Source organism: Mixophyes fleayi, chromosome 1 (genome assembly GCF_038048845.1).
Source record: "Mixophyes fleayi isolate aMixFle1 chromosome 1, aMixFle1.hap1, whole genome shotgun sequence".
In the NCBI taxonomy this organism is placed as follows: Eukaryota; Metazoa; Chordata; class Amphibia; order Anura; family Limnodynastidae; genus Mixophyes; species Mixophyes fleayi.
Window position 1 is genome coordinate 317,763,385 of NC_134402.1, and position 19,227 is coordinate 317,782,611.

A 19,227-nucleotide genomic window follows, 5' to 3' on the forward strand; every position below is an offset into this window, starting at 1 on the left:
TAGTTCTGTTATCAGCAATGAGGAATCCTGGGGAGAGTCTTTGCGGGTGTGAGCCATCTTGCTATCGCATTCCTGAATTTTTTGTAAAGATTGACACCAGTATGTTTCTTTATGAAACCAGAAATACACAGAGTAGCTTGCCTGTGAATGACCTGGCATTGAGTGCTAGGTCTACTATGCCGAAAGGATAAGGAGCATGATGATGAAGCTACCGGTGCTGCTGCTGCTGATGGCGATATAACTACCCAGTAGGCTGTCACGGTTATATAGTCTTTGTTTTGACCAGGACCGCTTGTCCACATATCCGTAGTTGAGTGGGCTCTTGATACAATGGCATTTTCTAGGGACTGAATGACTTTTTGCTTAGCCTCACAGTACAGCTGAGTAATTAATTTTCTAGATAAATGAAATCAAGATGAAGTTTGATAGCGTGGACACATGACCTCAACTAATCGTCTAAAACCTGATGCATTGATGGAGGAAATTGGGAACACATCCAATGCTAATATAGCTGTCATGGCTTTAGTGATATGCTTAGTTGTATTGCTCTTCTTCTGTATAGATTTCTCCACCTCAGCAGCAGCAGCAGCTGTAGCGTCCAAGGATGTTTCTTGGGAATTATGGTTTACATTAGAGAGTTTTTTGGAATTTGATAATTGGATGCCGGTCTAGTACTGCTAATACTAAGGATGATGAGGATGATATTGATGATGATGATGAAGGTGTTGACACCGATGAGCAGGTGTCTTTCTATTTGGCTGGTAGCTGATGCTGGGCTACTTGCTAGTATACACAATTTGCCACATTTGGAAACATGACTTGAATGAACTCGTTGCAAATGACACAACAGGAAGGAGGTGCGTAGATGATCAACGTCCTTACCTCTACTTATTTTGGCCTGACAAAAATTACAGATGCCTTGACAAATGTTGCCTGGGTTTGGATAAAAACATTTCCAAACACAAGATGTGTTTTTTTTGTCTTGTGCCCTGGCATGATAATGCGCTTATCATGAATATCTGCTGGTGGTAACATTGGTGGCCACCTTACTTTAACACAATCATCATCATCATCATTCTTATTATCTCGTCCTTGTACAACACATTCATTTTAATTTCCTAAATTATCCCCCTCATCATCTTGCACATTTGCAACTTCCATAGTAGTTCTCAATTTCTATGTGTAAATCATCATCAACACTAATACTACTGCTACCCATTCTCACATTTCCAAATGGTTGAAGGCATTTCAAAGGAGTCTCCTCTATTATTACAGTGTCTGAATCTGCCACCTCCAACTCACATGTAGCACACATGGATACCCTCCTTAGTCTATCCTCAGGATTCTGAGACTGCCCAAGTTATTCTTCAACCTCAGTGTTATCCTCAGGCACTGATTTGTCTGTTTTGGATTTGTCAGTAACAGAGGCACACTCTGAGCGACAAGGTGGTGCATGTGAAGTTGAGAAAGATGCACGACCACGTTGGGCGCTCTGTTTTTTTATGGCCATTCTAGTATGTATACCAGTACTAGCAGTAGCAGGACCCCTACTAGCAAAAAATGGACATAGTCTGAGCCTTGTCTTGCCACTTCAGGTGGTGTATGGAACGTTAGCAATTTTACTTTTTTTGGAAAAATCACCACATTCGTCAGAAAATTCCCTCTTAATCCATCACTTTAAAAGCTGATGTTTTCTTTGAGATTGAATTATACAAACAGTGTTTGGATTTTGAGGACGTTTTTGTCAATTTTCTTCCCGCATTACCTTTTTTACTGGTACTGGACTGCTCTTGATCTGTACAGTGATATATGGTTGCCAAGAGGAGTAATGCTACTTAAACAGATTGGAGTTACTTGTAGATGCCTGTCACCAAACCAGATGAATGCCTAATGATATAGGGAAAGGAAGGAATGATATCTTGCAATTCTAATGACACTGCTCCACAATATACTTCTAACAAACAAGTTTTATATTTTATAGGGGGGGTTGTGCTGCTCTGAGTCAAATACAAAAACACCCTGTTTACTTTTTTGGGGTATGTATCTGCTGCTGACCCTCATATACAAACACACTTCTTTGCTATTCTTCAATACTTGACAATTTTGGAAGAGTCCTTCGGTGACATCTATATTATAGATTAGAATATAAGGTGTTTTTTTTGAGGGTGCACAGCTGCGTGCTGACCCTCACAAACACTCTTTTTTTAAATAAAGCTTTCACTGAATGACCCTTTCAAAATGTTTTTTGGGGTGTGTAGCTGCTGCTGACTCTCACACGCAAACACCCTTTATTTAATATGCATGTCACTGCATGAGCTATTCAAAACTGACAAGTTTCAAAAATAACTTGAAAATATTAGAATATAATAAATATACTGTATGTAGGCTTGTTTTGGGGGCTGCAACTGCTGCTGAATCTCACACGCAAACACACTGTTTTTTTCAAAATTATTTCACTTGTCACTGCCCCTCACAACATTACTTTCACTAGAAAAACTATCAATTTTAAAGAAAGAGATCAGTTTGTTTTTTGGATTCTGCTGCTAAAAAGTCAGACGGCAAAAGCACACTGTTTTTTTCTAAGAAATAAATATAATGCAATGCATTAACAACCAGTAGCCACAAGTCTATTTAAGATTGAAATTAAAATTAATTGATCAGCAAACTATTGTAGCTGACTATTCTCTACATAACTGCTTTACAATAATGACAGGATTGTATTGCGGCCTAGTCCCTACTGCACCAAAAGCTAGAAAAAAATCTTAAGAAATATGACGGAAATCATGTGCTTCTTTCGATATATTAAAAAGATTTTTTATTTCACAAATAAAACAATTGTTAAATAATTAGATATAAACAGATATCAATATCTGAAAAATAACTTATAATAAACAGCTACATATTTATCCAGTTTGGTGACTGATGTCAAAGCCCACTTTGAGTGAGTTCGATTAGGTACCCGATAAAAAGTTTTGCTTTTTTTGTTTTTTTTATTATTAATATTGTGAACTAGCTTTAATCCCGCTTTATATATTTATATCTGCATTAAAAACACTTGCATTTAACTAGCATTTATGTATTATAGAACAGTATGCTCCATCATCGGGCTATGCACTGCGATTCGATATGACATATAGCTTTGTGGTTAAATTGAGTTGTGAAAAAGTGCACGGACTAAAGGTTTTTTTTTTCTCTTTTTTTAGTTTCTGTGGTTTCCAATATATTCCTGTTTTATAGACTATTAGATTGAGTTGTGGCAACACTCTAGTGCACGCCCCTCTGGGCTGGTTGCTCTGGGTTCAAGGCCCATCTTTGGGTGAGTTGGATTGGGTGCCCTGGGGGGGTTGATAAGTCTTTTATTTCTTTCCCGTTTTATAATTGTCCAATTACTATTTATGCTGTGAATAAGCCCACCCCCTCCACCTTAATACCTTCACCCTCAGTTTCGCTCATTCATGCTTCTGTTCCACTATACAATTTTGATTTTAATTTAAACTAAATGAGTGACAAAGATTGCTGGGACCCATTTAAACAGCCAAATGAAATGTGTTTCTAAAACACGCAAATGTAAACATTGGTAGGTGATGAAGGAAACCGGATTTTAAATTCAGGACATACTTGATTTTGTCTACTGCTTATTACCCTGGCATGGAAGGCAAGGGGCCACTACGAGTGCATTAACTTAGGGTGGCCTGAACCCTTAATCAGGCAATACAGCTGACATCTGATTTGTATCATATGATTGGCCCATTTTCACTGGACGGTGCTCCTTGACACCAGCAACTCTATATTCCCAAAACTATAATCAAAATGGATTAAAATTAAACTATTTTAGTATATCCTCAGCAGGCCCTTAGTTTGTGTAGACATTATTAATGGAAAAAGAAAACTGCTGTCTTTTTTGGGACAGGATGAACCCTTGGAAAATTGCCCTTGTGTTTCACATTTTTCAGAAAAATAACAAGTCAAGACTAGGAAATCTGGAATTTTAAAGTGGTAACACTGCTTGGGTGCCACGCACCCTGTATGTGTGAGTTTGTATGCACAATATTTAGAAGTTTATCAGAGTGTGTGTGTGTAGATAAATGTATATGTTTAGAATAATATACATTTCCATACTTTCTGATGTCTGTGTATACATAAAAAGTTTTGTGGGACTATAAGTCTGAAAAGTGGCAATAAAACATTATCTGTCACCTGCGTTTATGAAAAAAATAAATTACACAAGGCAGATTAATCACTCAGCTGCACTAGGCAGGAGCAGTAAGTGTTAACTTACCATTTCACAGGGCCAGTCTACACATGCACACAAGCCAGTGAGCCAGCTTCAATAAGTATAACAAATGTATGTTATTTATTTTAAGAAATGCATATTTGTAAAATAATTTTCTAAGAATACTTCTTAAAACTTTTGTTCTGTTAAAACCAACCTGAGATATTATTGCTGACAGCAACCCCTAAGATGTATAGAACGATTCATAAGCCCTATTGCTGGCTTAAACTCCTGTTGTCACTGGCAATAAGACTCTTCCACCATTTACAATTAGATCTCTATAGGTATTACTAATCTATTATCTAGTATGTGGCTTCCCATAATCTGTTCTCTTGAAACAAATTTCCGGTATATATACATTCCATTCCTTTTATGATGTATTCAGGAATTAGTTGGAAATGAGTGGTGACTCACAATGCATTTCTTCCTTGTATAATACTTTAGAAATGCTCATTAATGGAGCAATAGACCAGGCATATTCAGAATATTAGTGGTATGTCTGCACTGATTTGCTAAGAAGGAGTGGGCAGCACGGTGGCTAAGTGGTTAGCACTTCTGCCTTACAGCGCTGAGTTCAATTCCCGACATGGCCTTATCTGTGTGGAGTTTGCATGTTCTCCCCGTGTTTGCGTGGGTTTCCTCCCACACTCCAAAAACATACTGGTAGGTTTATTGGCTGCTAACAAAATTCACCCTAGTCTGTCTGTCTCTGTTAGGGAATTTAGACTGTAAGCTCCAATGGGGCAGGGACTGATGTGAATGAGTTCTCTGTACAGCGCTGCGGAATCAGTGGCTCTATATAAATAAATGGTGATGATGAAGGAGTGCAACTCTATAAGGATAAGTAGTGGCGATATAAATGAAATCTAATCCCTAGAAAATAAGCCTAACCTTAAATAGTGTATCTGAATATTTCAAGAATAAAATCCTCATATAATACAAGAGAACAAGGAAGTGCATCCAGTTTAATTTTAAACACACATTTTTGTTTATTCACATGCGGATTTTTGTCTTTTATATTTCGCTGGTTCTTATATCATTCTAATTTTAATATTATTGAAATAAAAGTTAAATTTTAAACAGTATTAAGACGCTCCCAATTAAAATACTTATAGTGGTGAATATAAGGGAGTTTTTTGTGCACCATTTTTTGAACAAACTTCTGGCTTTGTTCTGGTATGGGCAGCACGGTGGCTTAGTGGCTAGCATTTCTGCTTCACAGCACTGGGGTCATGAGTTCAATTCCCGACCATGGCCTTCTCTGTGGGGAGTTTGTATGTTCTCCCTGTGTTTGCGTGGGTTTTCTCAGGTTACCTCCCACATTTCAAAAACATACTAGTAGGTTAATTGGCTGCTACCAAATTGACCCTAGTGTGTGTGTGTGTGGGTGTTAGGGAATCTGTACAGCGCTGCGGAATTAGTAGCGCAATATAAATAGCTGTTGATGATGATGGTTCTTCTTTGATACTTTTAGGATAGCCAGGACAGGATAGCCTGTTGTCAAAGTAAATTCCTGCTCAGGTTGCGTGGTGTCAACCACTTGGCATCCCACCTTGAATCTTCATGTTTTTCTAGTAAGACAAAGATTTCCTCACCTCTTTTTGCTAAATCTCACTTGATACCTAATTGTACTAGTGTCTCAGTCATACCTGGTGTGCTATTCCTTCTATAAAATGCATTTTTGGGCTGTCAAAAGCCAACTAAAGTTGCCCTCCTTCCAAGAATTTCAATCCTTCATCTCTGACTCATTGAGCATTATGTAGACCAGCGCTGTGTTGGGCTCTACATGCAATCTAGCTGTATGAGCAGCCAGCTATTGCTTTTCCAGAGGTATGCAGATCTGTAGGATCCTGCAGAACACTGCCATCCCTATTATTTAAATTTATGTTTCAGCACTGAAAACTGCCACCTCTCCTGTTTCTGGGTGAGCTGTGGCACAGTATAATGTGACTGGAGAATTTTAAGAACACTGCCATCCCTATTATTTGAATTTCTTTTTCAGCACTGAAAACTGCCACCTCTCCTGTTTCTGGGTGAGCTATGGCACAGTAGAATGTGACTGGAGACTTTTAAGAACACTGCCAGCCCTATTATTTGAATTTCTGTTTCAGTACTGAACACTGCCACCTCCCGTTTCTGGAAGAGCTATAATAACACAGTACAATGTGATTAAAAACTTTGAAGAACACTGCCAGCCCTATAATTTCACTTTCAGCACTGAAATCTGCCACCTCTCCTGTTTCTGGGTGAGCTATAACTATGTCTAATGTCACTGGAGACTTTCAAGAACACTGCCAACCCTTCTCTATAACTTTCATTAATGACGCTGCCCACTGCACTGGAGACGGATTTCTGTGGAGGGCAGTACTTATAGAATCCAAAACTTGTGTGATCCGACGATGAGACAATGATGTTTTGATTCATTTTCAGATCCCAGGGTGTGGGAAAGTACCAAGCCGACTAGGATCATTGGTACTCGGATCGGCTATGAGTTGTTGTCTTGCAATTTCTGTCAACAGCTTTCATAATGGGGAACAGAAACAGATTCACTTCAAAGAAATGTCCAATTTGTTCAGTATTAACAAAAGAGAGTAAAATGTGACAAAAAGATGAGACTAACAAATGCTGGTAGAAGTTTTCAGGATATCCCAATTGCTATTTACCATTTCCCAGCCATGATTATGTAAATGTTTTATTCCACTGGCAACAGTATAGTACGATGTCTAATTAGGAGCTTTGAAAGTATTATGTGATGCAAGTTTAATAATGACCATAAGGTTCCTCTCCAGCCAGGGGCCAGATTTAATGTGGTGTATATGACATAGGCACTAGTCTGAGTCTGTCCTTGCAGCATTTAGTTGCCTGCTTTATTCATTAGTCTGCCAATACACACATTAATAAATAAAATCCAGCTAATTGCAGTCCTCTGACTTGAAATCTGGCCAACTGAGACTGACACAATTTATACAAAGTAGCATATGAGCTCAAGTTCCTAAAACTAGCTGAATACAACAGTGATGTTGAAAGAGGTGTATCAGAGCACAACATTTATCATTCTTAATTTTAATCACTCCTGCTTTTGTTACCTAATGATGAAGGGAGGACCAGGATATGGCAATAACTGCCTGAGTCATGGTATGATGTGTGTCGATGTGGCAAGCATCGGATACAGTAACATTTAAATGCCCAAGGCTATTTGTACACCCTTGTCAATAGTATATTTTCCTTCCTTGCAGTAGAGTACCCATTTTGAAAAAGTTTTTATTTTTTAAAGGCAAGTTAGGCGTGTCATCTGTCCATCAAGTTAGGGCTGTGGGAGGAGTGTAAACTATTTAAACCTCTCCGTTTCATTGGTCAGTTGTGACCGATGGTAGATAGTGGCCGGTGGCTAGGCAGTTGGTCTCTGTCTATCTAGCGTTACGGTCACAGGAAAAAGTGTGGAACACTATGCTGCCAATTTACTTTACCATCCTGACAATAAAAGCAAAGTTAAAAAAAAGAAGGTCTTTGTGTGTGTATTACCTGAAGTATGCCCGTGCCACAGTATTTAGAGTTCTAAAAATGTATTGCAATGCAAATGTCTACAAATGTTTTCACAGGGTCAAAAAGACTATTTCAAATATCAGCACATGCTATCGTATGCAATGCATTTGAAATCATTTTGTTTTGTTGTTACTGAGATGCACATGTGAAAGTTTCACCTACATTTTCAAGTAAACAGTTAGCACTTAATTTTTTATTTTTTTTGCAAACTAAATAGCCCAATGACATCCCTCCAGCATTTGGATGAGGATCAGCACCCCCAGTCCTTTTTAAACACAATTACATTATTCCATATTGATAGGTGCTCCAACCTACTTGGATCTATATAAACAGCTTTATTCACGGCATTGTTAGAGATAGAAAAAAAAGAAGAAATAAACACCTAATCCAACTCACTCAAAGACAAACCTTGAACCCAGAGCAACCAGTCCAGAGGGGTGTGCAGTAGAGTGTTGAGCCACAACTCAATCTATTAAATAGTCTATAAAACAGGAATATATTGGAAACGACAGAAACTAAAAAAAGAGAAAGGAAAACTTTAGTCCGTGCACTTTTTCACAAAACTCATTTTAACCACAAAGCTATATGTCGCATCTAATAGCAGTGCATAGCCCGATGATGGAGCGTACTGTTCTATAATACATAAATGCTAGTTAAATGCCAGTGTTTTTAAAGCAGCATTAAAGCTAGTTGACAATATTAATAATAATAATAAAAAACAAAAAAAACAAAAACTTTTTATCGGGCACCTAATCCAACTCACTCAAAATGGGCTTTGAACTCAGAGTAGAGATGGGCGGGTCCGGTTCCCTGAGAACCGAACCCACCCGAACTTTGCGTATCCGAGTACCGAGCTGAGTAGCTCGGTACTCTCCCGCCCGCTCCGAATCCAAATCGAGGCCGAACGTCATCGTGACGGATATCGGGGCTCTGTTCTCGAGATACTTCAAGATTATAAATACACGCCTCCACAGCAATCCATCGCCATTTGACAGAGGGAGAGAGCAGGGTGTAGTCACAGGCTGATTAGAGCAGGGACAGAGAATCCAATATTCTTCTTGCAATTGCTCTAACAAAAATCGCTAGAGAAGAGAGGAGGATAGAGGTTTATTATTATTTTTTTAATATTTGGCACTCCCCAGTGCTTTTAGGGTGTCCCCCATAATTGTACATAAATATTTCTGGCTGTCAAAAGTCATATCTGTCAGCAGTATCAACCAACTAATTTTTAGCACTCCTCAGTGCTTTTGGGGTGTCCTTTCCTAATTGTGCATAAATATTTCTGGCTGTCAAAAGTCATATCTGTCAGCAGTATCTACCAATTAATTTTTAGCACTCCTCAGTGCTTTTGGGGTGTCCCCCATAGTTGTGCATAAATATTTCTGGCTGTCAAAAGTCATATCTGTCAGCAGCATCTTACCAAATAATTTTTACCACTACAAGTGCTTTGCAAAGAGAGAATGAGGCCTTCACTTTTGGCTATTAGTGGCAGATCCCAAAAAGTTACCGAGCCTACAATTGGTGCACAACTACTGTTACGGGTCAAAGCCGAGCTGCAAGATAACAGTAAGGCATTAGAGGATAATGTTTGCTCTGATTCACAAATGACACCAATCCCTGTGGAGAGTCCATCCAACAGTGGTATGTCTAATCGTGAGCATTCTGTTAGTGTACCCATAAAGAAGGGCCCTTTCAACAGTTCTGCTGATGTGTACCTGAACAGCTCGAGTGTAGCCGGTGATACACAAATTGAGGATGCCACTTTGGAAATAGAAGAGGATGAGGTGGAGATTTATGGAGGTGACGAGGGCGCTAATGAGGATGTTGATGATTATGATGCAGACAGATACCAAATTGCCTTTCTCAATTTCTATTTATATTCTAGATTATATAATGGCTGAATAGTTTTCTATTTTACTCCTAGTGGAGAGGGGGGGATCTGATGCAGACAGATACCAAACTGCCTTTGTCCATTTCTTTGTATATTCGAATTTCTAGTTCTACAGTCTATGCAGGCTGCTTTTTTTTTCTATTTTACTACACGTGGATGGGGAGAGGGGGGGTTTGATGCAGACAGATACCAAACTGCCTTTGTCCATTTCTTTGTATATTCGAATTTCTAGTTCTACACTCTATGCAGGCTGCTTTTTTTATATTCAACTACAAGTGGAGGGCGGGGGGGTGCATAGATAGCCACCAAAGTACCGTGGTCCATTTAATTTTACTTTCTAGCTCCACAGTCTGTGCAGGCTGCTTTTTTAACATTCAACTACAAGTGTAGGGTGTAATATACACCCAAAGACGATGGCTACATTGCCAATAATCAAAGATGGAGGAGGTAGACAACCAGGTTTGACTGTATAATTTGCAGACAAGTGTTCGCATTAAGGACGGCCTACCAGGGATTAAACTGTTTTTTTCATAATTTATTAGCTTTAGAATTACCTCACTTATCTAAGAAACTGGTGGAGCACTAAATTAGGCTATTTTAGACCCAAAAAAAAATATTTTTTTCAAAAATAGCAAAACAAAACCAAACAAAACCAAAACCAAAACACGCAAGGGCGGTTTTGCAAAACCAAAACCAAAACACGAAAGTAATCCAGATCCAAAACCAAAACCAAAACACGGGGTTCAGTGACCATCTCTAACTCAGAGTCACCAACCTGGAGAAATATGTAGTTGTTTATTATAAGTTGGTTTTCAGATATTGATATCTGTTATATCAGTTTTTTAACAATTGTTTTATTTGTGAAATAAAAAATCTTTTTAATATATAGAAAGAAGCACACGATTTCTGTCATATTTCTGAAGATTTTTTCTAGCTTTTGGTGCAGTAGGGACTAGGACACAATACAATCCTGTCATTATTGTAAAGCAGTTCTGTAGAGAATAGTCAGCTACAATAGTTTGCTGATCAATTAATTTTATTTTCAATCTTAAATAGACTTTACACAGACTTGTGGCTACTGGTTGTTAATGCATTGCTTTATATTTATTTCTTGGAAAACAACAGTGTGCTTTTGCTGTCTGTTTTTTTGGATTCTGCTGCTAAAAAGTCAAACTGATTTCTTTCTTTTAAAATTGAAAGTTTTTCTAGTGAAAGTAATCCTGTGAGGGGCAGTGACAAGTGAAATAATTTTGAAAAAAACAGTGTGTTTGCGTGTGAGATTCAGCAGCAGTTGCATCCCCCAAAACAAGCCTACATACAGTATATTTATTATATTCTAATATTTTCAAGTTATTTTCAATTCTTGTCAGTTTTGAATAGCTCATGCAGTGACATGCATATTAAAAAAGGGTGTTTGCATGTGAGAGTCAGCAGCAGCTACACACCCCAAAAAACACTATATATTGTAATCTTTTCTATTCTTCAATACTTGAATTTTGGAAGAGTCATTCAGTGACATCCATATTATAGAAGTGTGTTTGTGTGTGAGGGTCAGCAGCAGATACATACCCCAAAAAAGTAAACATGGTATTTTTGTCTTTGACTCAGAGCAGCACAACCCCCTCGATAAAATATAAAACTTGGACTTCCGGTGGGCGAGGCATCTGGAATGGCCGCTTTTTAGTTTGACTCCATGCAACTCGTTACCATCTGTTGGCATCAGGGTACTAGACAACTCCGAAAAGCACCAGAATTTGGCTTATACTAAGCCCAGGAGTCTAGAAGAGACCTGCTTGGTAGCACGGGGTTAAGTCGCTGGTTATCCCCGGAGTCCGGCTCTGTTTGAGAGCCACGCTAAGTTTTCCCGCCACATGGCGGATGTCTTTTAGAAAGCCAAAGAAGAACACCCTGTCCCACTAATTCATGTACCATATTAATGGGCAATGATACCACAAGCCCTCCAGGAGCAGATTTAATAGGAACCCAGATTTTCTGCACAAAACTGAGAAGGGACGAGACCAGTAATACCGCTACCTTCCTATAATTCTGTCCGGAAGGCTCTGCAAAGGCAAAAGGAATCAGGTGATATTCTGACAATGAATGGTGGAGGCTGAACCAAGAGGAGAAACGGGGTCAGAGATCTTATCGCTTACCCAGGTGTCCGGAAGCCGCGTTGGAGGGTCTGATCCTGGTGGAGGAAAAAAACGGTGACCCCATCGTTCCGACGCTGAAAGCGACACCACTTACCTGGGATCTGGGGTGGAGGATCTTGTGTTGGCGGCCTTGATCCGGTGGCGGACGCGGGACGGGAGCTACAGGCAGTTCTGTGTGGAGAGCACTGACTGCTGTGCAGTGTAGAAGACAGAGGAGAAGTGTACATCCAGGCAGAGGAGATCAGCGATACACTAATAACAGCTGGTAACTGGCCGGAGAAAAAAAAAGAGTTGGAGATCGGACAGTTTAACATCACCTGGTGCACCAGCTTACCGGAGAGAGATCTGGCAGTGTGGGCTGCAGAAGCTGAACACTTCTGTATTCTCTAGCTGAGTCCTGGATAACCAGGTCTAGGTTTATTTTGTGTAGCTGACTGTATCTCTGTTGAAATTGAAAGATAGAGCTTGTATACTAGGAAAATTTGTCTTTATCTTTCATTATTATTGCTTTGATATAGCTAAAATAGAGCTGAAGTACAATTTGTTATGTTTTCCAAGATTTGAATGCTTGCTGTAATATCTTGCATAATTACCAAGATCTATTCTGATATTGAGAACGTGATAAATGTTTACGAGGCATTCTTGAACAGGAACAATCTATATAAGTTGTGACTCTGCTGCCACCTTGTGGTAATAGTTGTCAAATATCTTCAAGTCAATATATGGTGTTTTAATTACACTAGCAACTGTACAACTTGAAAGCCAAAAAAAAAAAAAAAATTTCTAACACAACTTCAATACACCTACTGCTTAACTAAATAATATAAATGTAACTTTTATGTAACCTCTTTACATAAAGTGTTTTACTGACTCAAGCAAACAATGTAAATGTAGTCTCTCAAGGAGAGAAGTAAATGTAAACTCTTATCTTAAAATTCACAACCTAGGCACACCACCTAAACTGGGATCCCCTTTTTCCACTTGTCCTGTTCAGTTCATGGAAAGATACTTACATGAACAAAAAACAGGGACAAGTGCACCCAAAGTCTCCACAATGGGAAAACCGAAATCACAAACTAATAAACCTGTACCCTCTCCACCACCCCCCCCATTGTCAGATAATGCTCAACCAAACAACCCTGATGCTACGGTGGCCCTATCGCAAAATATCTCTCCTTCCATTTCAGCAATGGAATTCTCAGCCATATTCATGCCCCAGATTGATAAACAATTTCAGGCTCTGCGTGATACGGTTGAGAATGTCTTATCTACTATTGCGGCTAATACAACCCGCATTGCTAAGTTGGAACAACGAACTAGCGATGTGGAAGATAGAAATCAATCTTTAGAAGCTAAAGTAGATGGCCACTCCCAAACTTTACAACAACTAATTGATAAGATTGACGATCAGGAGAACAGGAACAGAAGAAATAATCTCCGGTTCATAGGTATTCCAGAGACAATAAAAGGTCAACAACTCACTCATTATTTAAGTGTTTTGATTCCCCTGGCACTAGAGCTTGAGGAAACAATGGAGAAACCCCAAATTGAAAGGGCGCATAGAATTGGTCAAGAAAGAGAAGGAGACAGGCCCAGACCCCGCCCAGTCATAGCCCGGTTTCTGGACTAAAGAGCAAAAGAATCAATACTTGGGGCGTATAGAAAACAGGGGTCACTGATTATTGAAGGCACAATAATTCTGATATTTCAAGATTTCTCAGTCATAGTATCACAAAAACGCAAAGAATTTTCAGCTGTATGCAAACACCTAATAGACAGCAATAAACGCTTTACTCTACTCTTCCCAGCCAAACTTAGGGTAGTAGAGAATGGAAAGACCCTGTTTTTTGAAGATCCAGCCGAGGCCACTAGATACTTCTTACGTAAGTCACCATCACAAGGGACACCAACTGGTGACAGAGTGTCCCCTCACCGCTGAGACATTACATGCACAGATAGTGTTCTAGATTTTTGGCCACTTTAACAAATATTGTGCCTCTTCTATGTTAATAGGTTGTGTTATGTTTTACACTAATATAATAGTTACATTTCTTCTCGTTATGGTTATGAATAACAAAGTTACTGAAATGTTCATATCTTTGAGGATGAGTCCCGACTACACGTCCGGGATTCACCCTAGCTTGTTATTGGAAAATAGGAAAAATAGAAAATGGTGGATGAAGATTATTCAGACAGTAATGGCTTTTATTTTTTTTAACATGTACAGAGATCCAATATTTGAAGATACATGGGGGGTGCGGAGGAGACCAGAATCTATTTGAAAGGTTGTGGACACGCCTGCTTCTATCATCTTAAGAATGCATCAAGAAGGGCTGCAGTTTGTAAGTAATCAATCCCCGGGTGGGGGGACGAGCTGACCATGTCGTCTACACACCCTGACATAGTTTCCCCTCCTCGTCCTCCTCCACAGCTGAAAGTAATTTCGTGGAATGTAGATGGCCTAAATACCCCCATAAAGCGAAAAAGAGTTATAACACACCTTAAGCGCCATAAGCCCGATATCATCTTCTTGCAGGAAACACATTGGAAAATGGGAGAAGACTCTAACCTTAAAGATACTTGGATTGCTGAGTGTATATCAGCCCCATACAAAAATAAGTCCAGGGGAGTGACCGTGTTGTTCGGGAGGAATGTGTCCTATACCATTTTAGACAGAGTAATTGATCCAAATGGCAGATATATATTACTTGACGTCCAAATCCATGATTACAAATATACACTTCAAAACATATATGCCCCTAACGTAAATCAAAAAGAATTCTTACACTTTATATCCCAATTGGTCACTTCAAGAGAAACGACAAATCTAATAATAGGGGGTGATTTTAATGTGGTAGATGATCCAACTGTAGACAAAAACCCTGTTCCCCAAAATATCAGATCAGAGCTATGGACTCAAATCTCTGCCCTAAAGATGGCACATAATCTCATAGATCCATGGAGACTGCTAAATCCCTCTGACAAATCTTTTACATTTCATTCAGGGGTGCATAATTACTTTTCTAGGCTTGACTATATACTAATAGCCGATTCTTTGGTAACTGAACTCATCAAAACTGATATTGGCTCAATACTTATATCTGATCATGCCCCTGTAACAATAACGCTCCGTTTGCCCTTGGAAGGACAACGGAATTCTACTTGGCGATTCCCTTCCTATTTATATACCTCAGAGAATTTTAAACAGCATCGTAAATACCATTGGCTGGATTACCAAGACAATAACATCGAATACTTTGACAACCCTATACTATTTTGGGAGGCATCTAAGGCAGTCCTGCGAGGGAATATAATAGCATATATGGCCAATCGGAAAAAAGAATCAAATAAAATTTACCAATCCCTTTCACAAACAATGCGAACTCAGTATAATGCCTATCTGTCTGATCCTAAAGATATAACATACGCTAGCTATAAACAGGCAAAACAAACATTAGAAAATTTCTTACTGTCCCAAGCTCAATCTAAAATAGACTACACAAAGAATAGATACTACAGGTGGGGCAATAGAACTGGAAGACTTTTGGCAAACCTTTCAAAGCCTTTTAGACGTAAAAGCCATATAGTGGCTATCACAACACCAAAATCCTCACTGCCCCTCACTAAATCTAAAGAAATAGCGGGAGCCTTCTTAAAATATTATCAGACATTATATACGGCTACTCCATCTAATGATGCACTCCTGAGTGAAATATTGCAAGAAGCTAATTTGCCAAAACTGTCCCCTGAACAACAGGAATTATTAAACTTAGAGATTTCATCTCAAGAGATCTTGGACACTATCTCGGATCTGAAGCTTCATAAATCCCCTGGCCCTGATGGATTCACAGGCGAATATTTTTTAACTTCTAAAAGTAGAGATAGTTCCTACCTTACTGGAACTATATCGGACAATTCACCGGCACCGTCCCCATTACCCATCCTTCAACCAGGCGTACACTACTTTAATTCCAAAGCCAAATAAAGACCCTATGTTAATGTCTTCATAACACCCTATAACTCTGCTAAACCTTGATTTTAAAATTATTTCCCGTATAATGGCCAAACGCCTCCAAACTATATTACCCTTCCTGTTGACATCACACCAGTTAGGCTTTGTGCACGGACGCCACTCGGTGCGTGGTATTCGTACTGCAATAGCATCAATAATTGCCTCTTCCCAAGACCCCCGCTCATCTAATATGCTTCTCAGTTTAGATGCTCACAAGGCATTTGATACAGTGTCATGGTCTTTCTTATCAGCCGTATTGAAGGAGAGGGAATTTGGCCAAGATTTTATAGCAATGATAGATTATTTCTATGAAACCCCATTAACATCTCTAATCATTAATACATTACTGGGAGATCCAATAGTAATGACAAGAGGCACTCGACAGGGATGCCCGATGTCCCCACTGTTGTTTAACTTATCGATAGACCCTATGCTGAGAATTATCCAGCAGTGGCCCTGGATGAAGGGCATTTCGGTTGGTACAGAATGCACAAATATAACAGCATTTGCCGACGATATTCTGCTTCACATCTCGAATCCAGAGTCTTGTCTGGGTCCGCTGATGGAGAAGATTAAAGAAATAGGTTCAGTTTCAGGGTTTGAAGTAAACCTTGAAAAATCAACGGCTATTTATTTGAGGAGAAGCCCGGCAGAACCTCATTGGGCTCGGCCCCTTGGGCTGCAGTGGGCAAATAGGTCAATACCATATTTGGGGGTCCAGCTCCCGAAGAACATGGCCACTCTCTATAATCTTAATATTAGCAAAGTCATAACAGACATGCAAAGGGAGTTGGGGGGCTGGGAACGACTCAATCTATCCTACTTGGGCAGGGCAAACCTCCTGAAGATGATATAGTTTCCACGATTACTATACCCATTACAAACATTGCCACTCCTTCTAACGCAAAAAGATGCACAACAAATTAATTATCTTTTCCGTAAATTTATTTGGAAAAAGAAACACCCCAGGATTAGCCTTATCAAACTTCAACAACCCAAGACAAATGGAGGCATAAATTTCCCAGACATAGTTCAGTACAGCCATGCAGCTCATCTACGATACCTGAAGGATTGGATAATGGATCAGAGCACCTACACTAACTTAGCAGTAGAAAAACAATTACTTTTGGATACTAATCCAAAGGCTTTTCTTCACTTACATGACCAAGAATTGTCCTCTAATATTCTTAAAAAAACCTCTTGTCCTTTCAGTCAAAAAAATTTGGCATATATTAAGACACAAACTTCACATTAACCCCTACAAGTCCATGCATTTACCGTTTATCAAAAATCCCGCATTTCAGAACGGCATGGTGGCTCGCCCCTTCACTGTGTGGGAGAGGGAAGGACTGCGGTCAGTTGGGCAGCTGCTGGACAGGACTGGGAGAAGGCCACTCCGCCACGCGGAGGCATTGGAGCTGTTTACATTTTTAGGCCCGTGCGGTCTTTCCTTCATTCAGGTCCAGCACTATGTCCGAGAGGTGATATCACTCTTCACAGCAGTTGATTGGGATAACCCTCTTGATACTTTATTATTAACTGTATCCTCCAAGAGAGGAGCAATTTCATCCAACTATGCTTTTCTGAGAACTATAATAGATCACACTAAAATCAATTCGGGCCTAAGTGGTTGGTTGCGTTATTTCCCCCAATTAACAGAACAGATGTTGTTGAAGGGGTTGGCCACCTCGATAAAACTTTTCCCAGCTTCTACATATGCAGAGATGTTCCTCAACATATTCCACAGGGGCTACCTCTCACTGCATCGTCGAAATATTATTGGTCTTTCAGCTGATTCTAGATGTCCTAAATGTGGTGAAACCCAAGCAGACCTATTTCATTGTCTATGGGCATGTCCTGTTATCAAGGCTTTCTGGACCCGGGTATGGAGGTTTGCAACTACAGACTTAATTAATTATTTGCCATTCACTCCTGATTGGGCAATACTGGGTATTTTACCTCCCGATACGCGAACATCTACAGGAGGCAGAAAGTTGCATATGGCAATATCTGCAGCGGCTAGGAAATCGATTCTCCATATGTGGATCCAGAACGCCCCTCCAACACTCAAGCTATTTAAAGAAAAAATTTACTTTCTCCTGAGAATGGATTGGCTGGAAGCTTCTCTCCAGAAAAGTACCCTAACTCGCAAATTTTTTGAGACTTGGGAAAGCTATATTAATATCCTACCGTCCCAATTACGCAACCAACTATATGAATGCTTTCACCAGACACTGTGGTATGAAACGAGGGTATTTCTTCAAGACCCCCCAATTTTTGTAGGGGATGATGGGGTGGGCCTGTCCTCTTCCTCTGGTCCCTTCGCACCCTGATGGTGGGTTGGGGGAGGGGAAATTGTAATGTCATGTCTGCTCCTTTTATTGAGAGATGATGGCGTATTTATTTTCACCACTAATGTTACCATTACTGCAATTTTGCCTTGTTTTATATTTCAAAGCGATAATATATTATTATCGGGCACACATATTTTAGAATGTTTGTATTATGGTCATCAAACCTCCTCAAGTTGAACCCAAGGAAAAAGTGTAATAATACCCATGTACATGTATATTGATTGTATTTACAATGGAATGTCTCTCTTCTTTTGTGAAATGAACAGTATTACATAATTGATGTCTGAATGTCTTCAATAAAAATGTTTTTAAAAAAAAATAATAAACAGATACATATTAAACCATCAATGTCCAAAAAAAATAAAAAATATAAAACTTGTTTGTTAGAAGTATATTGTGGAGCAGTGTCATAAGAATTGCAAGATAACATTCCTTCATTTCCCTATATCATTGGGCTTTCCCTTGGTTTGGTGACAGGCATCTACAAGTAACTCCAATCTGTTTAAGTAGCATTACTCTTCTTGGCAACCATATATCACTGTACAGATCAGGAGCAGTTCAGTAAAAAAGGTAATGCAGGAAGAAAATTGACAAAAACGTCCTCAAAATCCAAACATTGTTTGTCAAATTCAATCTCAAAGGGTAGATAATATAAGATGTCAAATCCCTTACAGCACTTCCAATAACACTGCTGCAGATATATTGGAACATAGACCAAACACAAAAATCCAATAAAATATATATACATACAAAGTAAACCAATGTTTCTGCGCTGTGGTCCCTTAAAAAACTGAAAATAAATTATATAGAAAAATATAAAATAATACTTATATTCTTGGATGTGGATCCATACAGGTACTTCTCTTTAAATCTCAAACAAGGAGAGAAAAGATAACATAGTGTAATCCTGTAAGGTGAAGTCCAATCTAAACAATCAAATCAAAGTGTATATATCACATAAGAGAGTGAGGTGCTTTATGTGTGACATTTCACTTGTCATC